Here is an 11,664-nt window from a genome sequence, read left to right as displayed (position 1 = left end):
TAATCCCCTGCTATGTTAATAGCTTGCTAGACCCTGCAAGAGCCTCCTGTATGTGATTAAAGTTCAATTTAGAGATTGAGATACATTTATTTAAGGTAAATTACATCTGTTTGAAAGTGAAACCAGTTTTTTTTCATGCAGGCTCTGTCATAGCCAGGGGAGGTGTGGCTAGGGCTGCATAAACAGAAACAAAGTGATTTAACTCCTAAATGACAGTGAATTGAGCAGTGAAATTGAAGGGGAATTATCTATACACTAAAAATGCTTTATTTAGCTAAAGTAATTTAGGTGACTATAGTGTTCCTTTAAAGCCCAATTACTATACCAATTTGAGATGGAAAAAGGGTTGATCTTCATGAATTATCATATTAACGTTAATATTTTGACGCTATATTCCAACCTTATTGACAAGACTAGAGGGCTGTATTGAGGTAAACTTAATGGAAAAATGTATTATGACCTTCCTAGACCCAGTTGAAACCCAGTACTGGATAATACCTCAAGGGCTCCTTGACCATATATCTGATTTTAGCGGTATTTTTTATGGAATTTTTGACCTGCCATATTTCTATAATATCTTGGATCAGTTTTGTTCGTATTGTATGTCTTATTATTGTGGGTATTGGTTCTTGTTGGAGTGTGGTGTTTATATATTTCGATACTGCATATTAAATTTTTACGCACCCGAAGTTTTATCTTCTACATACATACAATGTAATTTGCCATACCTGTGTGTTTTACTCGAGAAAGGATGTATTTTTTGTAGTACCTTTCTCGGTTGCTGTACTGTATATTTATATTGTTATAAAACTCAATAAAAAAGGATTGAAATTAAAGAAAGAGGCAAAGGGCAGAGAGATGGCACAGAGTGGCTGGGAGAAGAGCGATGGCACAGAGATGCTGGTAGCAGAAAAATGGCACAGGGAAGCTAAGGGCAGAGAGATGGCACAGAGTGGCTGGGAGAAGAGCGATGGCCCAGAGATTCTGGTGGCAGAGAGATGACGTAGAGAGATGGCAGAAAAAGGCAAAGGGCAGAGACATGGCACAGGGTGGGTGGGAGAAGAGCGATGGCACACAGATGGTGGCAGAGAGATGGCACAGAGGCTGGGGGCAGAAAGATGGCACTGGTTGTTTGGGGGCACATGGCACTAGCAGACATTTTGGAGTCACACTTGGCTCATTGGCATAATATACAAAGTTTATGAATTTACTGCTCTTTTGCATGATATACCTAGTTTATGTGTTTATTGCTTCATTGGTATGATATATCAAGTTTATGCATTTGCTGCTCATTGGCATGATATACAAGCACTGGCGTACATACCGCGGTCGCAAGGGTTGCGGCTGCGACTGGGCCTGGGCCTCCAGGGGGCCCGGCCACTCTGCGACCAGGCATGTACGCCAGTGTGGCCCCATTTTGCCAGCCTCTTCTCGTGGGGGGCCCAGGAACTGGCCACCTCAGGGCCCCCCGAGGCTGGCAGTGGCTTCACTTTGGCGGCTGGCAGGCGTGCAAGGGAGCACTCTCCCCTGAGCGCTATCTGTCCAGCTCCCTTGCGCGTACCGCACTGATGCCGGAGCCGGAAGATGACGTCATTCCGGCTCCTTCATCAGTAAGTGGCGCGCAAGGGAGCTGGGCAGAGAGAGCTCAGGGGAGAGAGCTCCCTCGCCGCCTGCAGGATCGGCCGCCGGGCAGCCCCACTGGACCCCAGGGAATCCCCTCAGCACTCCCAAAGGTAAGGAGGGATTAAATAAAAAAAATAAAAAATGAGTGTGTATGTGTGTTAGTGTGTGTGTGTCAGTGAGTGTGTTACTGTGTGTGTGTCTGTTAATGAGTGTTAGTTTGTGTGTGTCAGTGAGTGTGTTACTATGTGTGTCTGTTAATGAGTGTTAGTTTGTGTGTGTCAGTGAGTGTGTTACTGTGTGTGTGTATTAGTTTGTATGTCTGTTATTGAGTGTGTGTGTGTGTGTGTTACTGTGTGTGTCTGTTACTGAATGTGTTAGTTTGTGTGTGTCTGTTAGTGTGTGTTTGTCAGTGATAGTGTATGTTCTGTGAGTGTTATTGTGTGTCTGTCTCTGAGAGTGTGTGTCTGTCAGTTAATTTGTGTGTCTGTTAGCTAGTGTGTATGCGTCTGTTCGTGAGAGTGTGTGTGTGTGTGTGTGGTTAAAACCCCTTCAGCACTTACCTTTCTCCAGCGCCGGGCTCCCTTGGCGCTGGGGATCTCTCCGCCTCTCAGCTCCGAATGCGCACACGCATTAAATTCACCCCCAGGAAAGCATTACTCAATGCTTTCCTATGGACATCCAGCGGAATCGCGGAAGCGCCTCTAGCGGCTGTCAGTGAGATAGCTACTAGAAGCTGGATTAACCCTCAGTTTCTCTGAATCTGCTATGTTTTCAGCTGCAGGGATAAAACTAGAGGGACCTGGCACTCAGACCACTTCATTGTGCTGAAGTGATCTGAGTGCCTATAGTGGTCCTTTCAGTGTATGTGTATCATGTGCGACCAGGTGCCCGCCGCCATGTGTAGCGGCCCCGGCCTGCGCAGATTAAGCGCCGTGGGACCCACAGATCAATTTTCGCACCGGGGCCCCATGGATCGTGTGTACGCCACTGTATACAAGGTTTATGCATATATATATATATATATATATATATATATATATATATATATATATATATATATATATATATATATATACACACATATATATATGTGCAAACAAAACAGGGTAGTACTAGCGCTAATTTGCAAAGAGTGAACAATGGATAAGCAGCTTTAACACCAAGTTCTTATCTTTGAAAGTGAGTTCAGTAGTAGTGTGCTGGTGAAGCGCTATACAATATTATAACAATAGTGTTTTTTCCTATTTACAATAAGTGATTAAACTTTAGCATGTGAATATATATATAAACAGTACCTTTTAGGTATATACAGAAGTGTTGTAAGTTGGTAATCAGTACCTTAAGAAAAACAGAATATACCAAACATAGTGTAAACTGTGACAAAAATGAAAATAGATTTAAATTAAGAGGGAAAATTCCCACTCACACTTTAGAGAGCTAATAATGTATAGCTCAATTTGATCGCCTGTGGGGTCCGTAGAGGCGACCCTATCCCTTCTTTTTGCTGGATTTTGTTGTCTTTAAAATTCTGAAATGTTAAAACATATATATGGTGCAGTACCGTATGGTTCCAAATGTATGTGAAAAAAAGAACAGGTTTGTACTCACAGACACAGAGCCATCCACATCGGCTCTGATCACGGGTATATGTGGTTCAGGACCACACACCTTCTTTAAGAGCAGGAACAATGCCACCAGTGTTTATGGAAATATAAGTATATTTATTACATAAGATTATTTATAACAATAAAAAACTATATATAGCAATATAAAAACACTGTGTAGGCATAAAAAAGTCCAAATGATAAAAGACCGATATTCTTCAAGTTCCAGGACGCGTTTCGCTTTAACAGCTTCTTCAACTGGATAAAAAAAGTCTCTGTTTCTTCTTTGGGACCTGTTCCTGCTTTTATATGTCTTTAAAAGTCCGTTCCTTAATTAAGAGTCCGTGATTTCGCGGGCTATCTCCATGGGAACGGTGACGCCCTGCGATTCACGTCTCGTTTTCATGTATTTCCGGGTTTCCGCGTCACTTCCGGTCACGTGTCTCTCGGCCGTTACGTCATGCGTTCCATCTTGCGGTTCACTCGGCCGATACCCGGAAGTGAGTGGTATCATTCCACAGTGATGGGAGATAGATATATGGATAAGAAAAACACATACATTCATAATGGCAGAAGTTTGAATGAGGGGAAATGTTGATTATTTCTTCAATCTTATTATTAACAGCATAATAAATATATTATTTTCCTGTCTTTCTAATGAATGGAGCCATAGAAATATGGCAAAGGGACCGATAGTTTTAGATAGCGAAATTTGCAGAAGTTCCCTTGTAGCAGTAGGGGAGATGAATAATACACATAAATAGATAACCGGGACCATAAAGTGCATGAATATTTTCTTAGTGAATTCTCGCTATAGGCGGCCGAATGGGGCATTAATAAAAGAGATCCAATGAGTTATAGAAATATATATATAACCAGGACCTAAAGGTGCATAGATATAATTATCAGGGATCCTAGTTATAAGCAGCAGAAAAAAGCATATATAAAAATATCTAATGGGTAAAATTAACAATATCAAAACTGAAAAGGCATATATAAACCCAATAAAATCCTTCATAAGAACCAGAACCTCCTAAAATTGAAATAAAACATATATTTATTTTAAAAAATGGCACATCTCAAAGTCCGTGTTAAGACCATATGGGATGAGCGTGTTTAATTTAAAAATCCATTCCATCTCGTTCTTACTCATTTTTGTATCAAAATTTCCTCCCCTCCAATCTTTTTCTAGTTTTTTGATTGCAAAAAATTGGGTATCGGCTGTTTCGCAATTGTGGTGGATTTTGTAATGGGCCGAGACACTATGGTTCTCAAACCCTTTAGATATATTCCTTCCATGTTCTTCAATTCTTATATGCAGTGCCCTTGTGGTTTTACCTATATATTGTAGACCACAAGGGCATACCATGCAATAAATAAGATTATTGGAATGGCAAGTCAGGAGTTCTTTAATTTTATATTTAGTTCCGTCTTTGCTAAAAAAATGGTTCATGTGTCTCTTTTTACTGGTAGTTCTTTTACATGCTAGACAGCTTCCGCATCCATAAAAACCCTTTTCTAAATTTAAAAATGTGTCATTTGTTTTTCTTTCTTTTAGGAAGCTTGATGTAAGTGCCGTGCGTAAATTGTTTACTCCCCTGTGTATGAATCTGGGTCTTTTAGGGAGGAAGGTTTTTGCTACCGGATCTTGAAGGAGAATGGGCCAGAATTTGGAAATAATATTTCTGACTTTGTGATTTTGCGTGCTATAATTGCATATGAAGGGGATTTCTTTGAGTTCATTATCTTTTTTCTCTTTGTATTTTAAGAGCTTCTCCCTCTCCAGAGTTTTTACCTCTTTCCTAGCTTCTTCCAACTTTATTTCCTCATAGCCTTTCTCTATGAAGTCTTGTTTGATTTTGTTTGATTGGGTCTCAAAGGTGGTGAGATCCGTGCAATTCTTGCGAATACGTAGGAATTGCCCTCTAGGGGCGTTCTCGAGCCAGGGGGCAAAATGACAGCTTTCTCTACCTATGAAACTATTCGCTTCTACAGTTTTGAAGTGATTTTTAGTCTTAATACTACCATCTTCTATATATATTTGTAGATCCAGAAATATGATTTCTGATTTGCTCCAGTTGTTGGTGAGTGTTATTCCCCATGTGTTATTGTTGAGATAGTTTAGAAATGTCTTTAAATCCCCTTCCTCTCCTTCCCAAATAAAAAAGATGTCATCAATGTACCGGCCATAGGTGACCAAGTTCTGCCTCCAGCCATGCTGGCCATAGATAAACTCTTCCTCCCAATGGGCCATAAATAAATTAGCATAGCTGGGGGCGAACTTGGTCCCCATGGCCGTACCATTGATCTGGAGATAAAATTCTTCTCCATACCAAAAAAAGTTATTCTTTAGGATTAAGTCCATACCTTCCAAAATGTAATCTATTTTAATGCTTGTTAGATCTGAGGTATTTGTTAAGAAAAATTTAGTGGCATTACACCCGTAATTATGTGGGATATTGCTATAAAGGGCCGTAACATCACTGGTGACTAAAAAACAGTTTGGGTTCCAGGAACATTCTTTTAAAATATTTAAAATAGAAATGGTGTCTTTAATGTATGAGGTAGTTTTCTTAACGAGGGGTTGAAGGTGAATATCTACATATTGGGATAACCTGCTTGATATTGAGTCTATTCCTGCTACAATGGGTCTCCCTGGGGGGTTATTTACATCTTTATGGATTTTCGGTAGAAAGTAAAATACAGGAATTTTTGGATATTTAATATTTAAAAAGTCGAATTCTTTTTCATTTAATATTTGTAACTCTTTTCCCTTGTTAAAAAAATTTAAAAAGTTTTGATTCATATTGTTACTGGGGTTGTAGTTGAGTTTTTGATATGTGTGTGCATCTAATAGTAGTCTTTCGGCCTCTTTGCAGTATAGTTCTTTTGACATTAAGACTATCCCCCCTCCCTTATCTGCTGGCTTAATAACCAGGTCAGTATCTGATTTTAGATCTTTTAAGGCTTGTCTCTCTTGCATGGTAAGATTATAATTAAAATTCTCTTTTTTCTCCAATTTTTTGATTTCCGTCATTACCATGGTTTCAAATGTGACCATTTTTTCAGAGATCATTTGTTTTGGATAAAAAGTAGATTTTTCTTTTAGTCTAGTGTGTCTTGTTTCCTCCTCTTGATTATATTGTCGTTCTATGGGGTTTCTAGCAAAGTATTTTTTTAGGCATACATTTCTCTTAAATTTATTTAGATCTATGTAAAATTCAAATTGGTTCAGAGGTCTATTTGGGGCAAATTTTAGGCCTTTTGTTAGTACTTTTTTATGATGTTCTGTTAGAATTTTCTGACTTAAATTAAAGATCCCCTTTATGGGATCTGATTTCTTTGTGGCCTCTCTCTTTTTTCCTTTTTGGATATGTTTTCCTCCTCTATTTCCTCTACACTCGAATTTCTTTGTCTTTTGTAAGGTGTTGTCATGTTTGTGGTGTCTTCCCTTTTGTGCCTTTCTTTTCCCCTGCTCCTCCAAAAATCCTGATCCTCAAATTCATCTAGGGTTAGGAATCTGTTGTGTGTGGGTAGGGGTTCTCTCCTTCTCAAGAAATGGGCCGGTTCTTGGTATGGAGACTCATTTTCAATCTCCCTCCTTCCATTCCTATCTTTTGGTCTCACATCTTTATACATAGGTCTCCTTTCGTTTCTCTCCCTCGATCTCTCTTCATATACTGGTCTTTTTCTATAGTTTATTCTTTCCCATGGTTTTACATCGTATGTTACTCTCCTTTCATCTTTTTCTCTCCCATAGTCAACCCTATTTTGATATCTTTCTTTATTCTGAGCATATCGTATTCTGGGTCTGTCCCAGTTGTTTAAACGGGTTTGTCCGTAATGATCATTATGTCTCTGATTGTATGATTTAATTTCCCTATATTTCGGATTTATTCTTCTCTCCTTATCATCTCTTTGACTATCAGAATTTAATCTCTCATTTGGGTATTCGTTTGGATTTTTTAGATTATCTCTTGTTTCTGGGTCCTTATTTGGATAACTATATTTTGAAAATGTTCTAACTTGATTTAGTTTATAGTCTCTTGTGTCTCTTAAATATTTATTCTTTTTTATATTTATAACTTCTTTTTCTAATTTGTCTAAACTTTCTTTGATTTCAAGTGTCATACAATCAAATTGTTCTTGATTTAGTTTGTTCAAAATAGCATTTTGGCTTCTATTTATCTCTAAATCTAGTTCTTTGAGGTATTCTTTTCTTCTTTTTATAATAAGGTTCATAGAGGTTATCGAAAAGTTTTCAAGCATACAGTTCCATTCCTCCATGAAACTCGTAACATCTTTATCGAATGTGGGAGTTTTAAAATATCTTAAGCCTCTTGGAGTGATGCCTTCTTTTAGATATTTTCCCAATGTTGCTATTTCCCATTTTATTTTTAGTTCTTTCTGTAACAATTTTTCTAAATGTTCATCATTATTGTATGTTATTTTTTGTCTAATTGATTGTGAATCTGACCATTTGGCTATCTCTGTCTCCATCTCCATATATGTTTTATTTCTAGTATCAAATAGTGACATATTGAATATCGCAGCAGCTAAGTACAGCAGGTAAAAAGATAAGAAAAAATTACCAAAAATAGAAGTGCAAACAAAACAGGGTAGTACTAGCGCTAATTTGCAAAGAGTGAACAATGGATAAGCAGCTTTAACACCAAGTTCTTATCTTTGAAAGTGAGTTCAGTAGTAGTGTGCTGGTGAAGCGCTATACAATATTATAACAATAGTGTTTTTTCCTATTTACAATAAGTGATTAAACTTTAGCATGTGAATATATATATAAACAGTACCTTTTAGGTATATACAGAAGTGTTGTAAGTTGGTAATCAGTACCTTAAGAAAAACAGAATATACCAAACATAGTGTAAACTGTGACAAAAATGAAAATAGATTTAAATTAAGAGGGAAAATTCCCACTCACACTTTAGAGAGCTAATAATGTATAGCTCAATTTGATCGCCTGTGGGGTCCGTAGAGGCGACCCTATCCCTTCTTTTTGCTGGATTTTGTTGTCTTTAAAATTCTGAAATGTTAAAACATATATATGGTGCAGTACCGTATGGTTCCAAATGTATGTGAAAAAAAGAACAGGTTTGTACTCACAGACACAGAGCCATCCACATCGGCTCTGATCACGGGTATATGTGGTTCAGGACCACACACCTTCTTTAAGAGCAGGAACAATGCCACCAGTGTTTATGGAAATATAAGTATATTTATTACATAAGATTATTTATAACAATAAAAAACTATATATAGCAATATAAAAACACTGTGTAGGCATAAAAAAGTCCAAATGATAAAAGACCGATATTCTTCAAGTTCCAGGACGCGTTTCGCTTTAACAGCTTCTTCAACTGGATAAAAAAAGTCTCTGTTTCTTCTTTGGGACCTGTTCCTGCTTTTATATGTCTTTAAAAGTCCGTTCCTTAATTAAGAGTCCGTGATTTCGCGGGCTATCTCCATGGGAACGGTGACGCCCTGCGATTCACGTCTCGTTTTCATGTATTTCCGGGTTTCCGCGTCACTTCCGGTCACGTGTCTCTCGGCCGTAACGCCCCTAGAGGGCAATTCCTACGTATTCGCAGGAATTGCACGGATCTCACCACCTTTGAGACCCAATCAAACAAAATCAAACAAGACTTCATAGAGAAAGGCTATGAGGAAATAAAGTTGGAAGAAGCTAGGAAAGAGGTAAAAACTCTGGAGAGGGAGAAGCTCTTAAAATACAAAGAGAAAAAAGATAATGAACTCAAAGAAATCCCCTTCATATGCAATTATAGCACGCAAAATCACAAAGTCAGAAATATTATTTCCAAATTCTGGCCCATTCTCCTTCAAGATCCGGTAGCAAAAACCTTCCTCCCTAAAAGACCCAGATTCATACACAGGGGAGTAAACAATTTACGCACGGCACTTACATCAAGCTTCCTAAAAGAAAGAAAAACAAATGACACATTTTTAAATTTAGAAAAGGGTTTTTATGGATGCGGAAGCTGTCTAGCATGTAAAAGAACTACCAGTAAAAAGAGACACATGAACCATTTTTTTAGCAAAGACGGAACTAAATATAAAATTAAAGAACTCCTGACTTGCCATTCCAATAATCTTATTTATTGCATGGTATGCCCTTGTGGTCTACAATATATAGGTAAAACCACAAGGGCACTGCATATAAGAATTGAAGAACATGGAAGGAATATATCTAAAGGGTTTGAGAACCATAGTGTCTCGGCCCATTACAAAATCCACCACAATTGCGAAACAGCCGATACCCAATTTTTTGCAATCAAAAAACTAGAAAAAGATTGGAGGGGAGGAAATTTTGATACAAAAATGAGTAAGAACGAGATGGAATGGATTTTTAAATTAAACACGCTCATCCCATATGGTCTTAACACGGACTTTGAGATGTGCCATTTTTTAAAATAAATATATGTTTTATTTCAATTTTAGGAGGTTCTGGTTCTTATGAAGGATTTTATTGGGTTTATATATGCCTTTTCAGTTTTGATATTGTTAATTTTACCCATTAGATATTTTTATATATGCTTTTTTCTGCTGCTTATAACTAGGATCCCTGATAATTATATCTATGCACCTTTAGGTCCTGGTTATATATATATTTCTATAACTCATTGGATCTCTTTTATTAATGCCCCATTCGGCCGCCTATAGCGAGAATTCACTAAGAAAATATTCATGCACTTTATGGTCCCGGTTATCTATTTATGTGTATTATTCATCTCCCCTACTGCTACAAGGGAACTTCTGCAAATTTCGCTATCTAAAACTATCGGTCCCTTTGCCATATTTCTATGGCTCCATTCATTAGAAAGACAGGAAAATAATATATTTATTATGCTGTTAATAATAAGATTGAAGAAATAATCAACATTTCCCCTCATTCAAACTTCTGCCATTATGAATGTATGTGTTTTTCTTATCCATATATCTATCTCCCATCACTGTGGAATGATACCACTCACTTCCGGGTATCGGCCGAGTGAACCGCAAGATGGAACGCATGACGTAACGGCCGAGAGACACGTGACCGGAAGTGACGCGGAAACCCGGAAATACATGAAAACGAGACGTGAATCGCAGGGCGTCACCGTTCCCATGGAGATAGCCCGCGAAATCACGGACTCTTAATTAAGGAACGGACTTTTAAAGACATATAAAAGCAGGAACAGGTCCCAAAGAAGAAACAGAGACTTTTTTTATCCAGTTGAAGAAGCTGTTAAAGCGAAACGCGTCCTGGAACTTGAAGAATATCGGTCTTTTATCATTTGGACTTTTTTATGCCTACACAGTGTTTTTATATTGCTATATATAGTTTTTTATTGTTATAAATAATCTTATGTAATAAATATACTTATATTTCCATAAACACTGGTGGCATTGTTCCTGCTCTTAAAGAAGGTGTGTGGTCCTGAACCACATATACCCGTGATCAGAGCCGATGTGGATGGCTCTGTGTCTGTGAGTACAAACCTGTTCTTTTTTTCACATACATTTGGAACCATACGGTACTGCACCATATATATGTTTTAACATTTCAGAATTTTAAAGACAACAAAATCCAGCAAAAAGAAGGGATAGGGTCGCCTCTACGGACCCCACAGGCGATCAAATTGAGCTATACATTATTAGCTCTCTAAAGTGTGAGTGGGAATTTTCCCTCTTAATTTAAATCTATTTTCATTTTTGTCACAGTTTACACTATGTTTGGTATATTCTGTTTTTCTTAAGGTACTGATTACCAACTTACAACACTTCTGTATATACCTAAAAGGTACTGTTTATATATATATTCACATGCTAAAGTTTAATCACTTATTGTAAATAGGAAAAAACACTATTGTTATAATATTGTATAGCGCTTCACCAGCACACTACTACTGAACTCACTTTCAAAGATAAGAACTTGGTGTTAAAGCTGCTTATCCATTGTTCACTCTTTGCAAATTAGCGCTAGTACTACCCTGTTTTGTTTGCACTTCTATTTTTGGTAATTTTTTCTTATCTTTTTACCTGCTGTACTTAGCTGCTGCGATATTCAATATGTCACTATTTGATACTAGAAATAAAACATATATGGAGATGGAGACAGAGATAGCCAAATGGTCAGATTCACAATCAATTAGACAAAAAATAACATACAATAATGATGAACATTTAGAAAAATTGTTACAGAAAGAACTAAAAATAAAATGGGAAATAGCAACATTGGAAAAATATCTAAAAGAAGGCATCACTCCAAGAGGCTTAAGATATTTTAAAACTCCCACATTCGATAAAGATGTTACGAGTTTCATGGAGGAATGGAACTGTATGCTTGAAAACTTTTCGATAACCTCTATGAACCTTATTATAAAAAGAAGAAAAGAATACCTCAAAGAACTAGATTTAGAGA

The sequence above is a fragment of the Pelobates fuscus genome, chromosome 5, assembly GCF_036172605.1.
Source record: "Pelobates fuscus isolate aPelFus1 chromosome 5, aPelFus1.pri, whole genome shotgun sequence".
NCBI lineage: Eukaryota > Metazoa > Chordata > Amphibia > Anura > Pelobatidae > Pelobates > Pelobates fuscus.
This window is presented reverse-complemented; position numbering follows the sequence as displayed.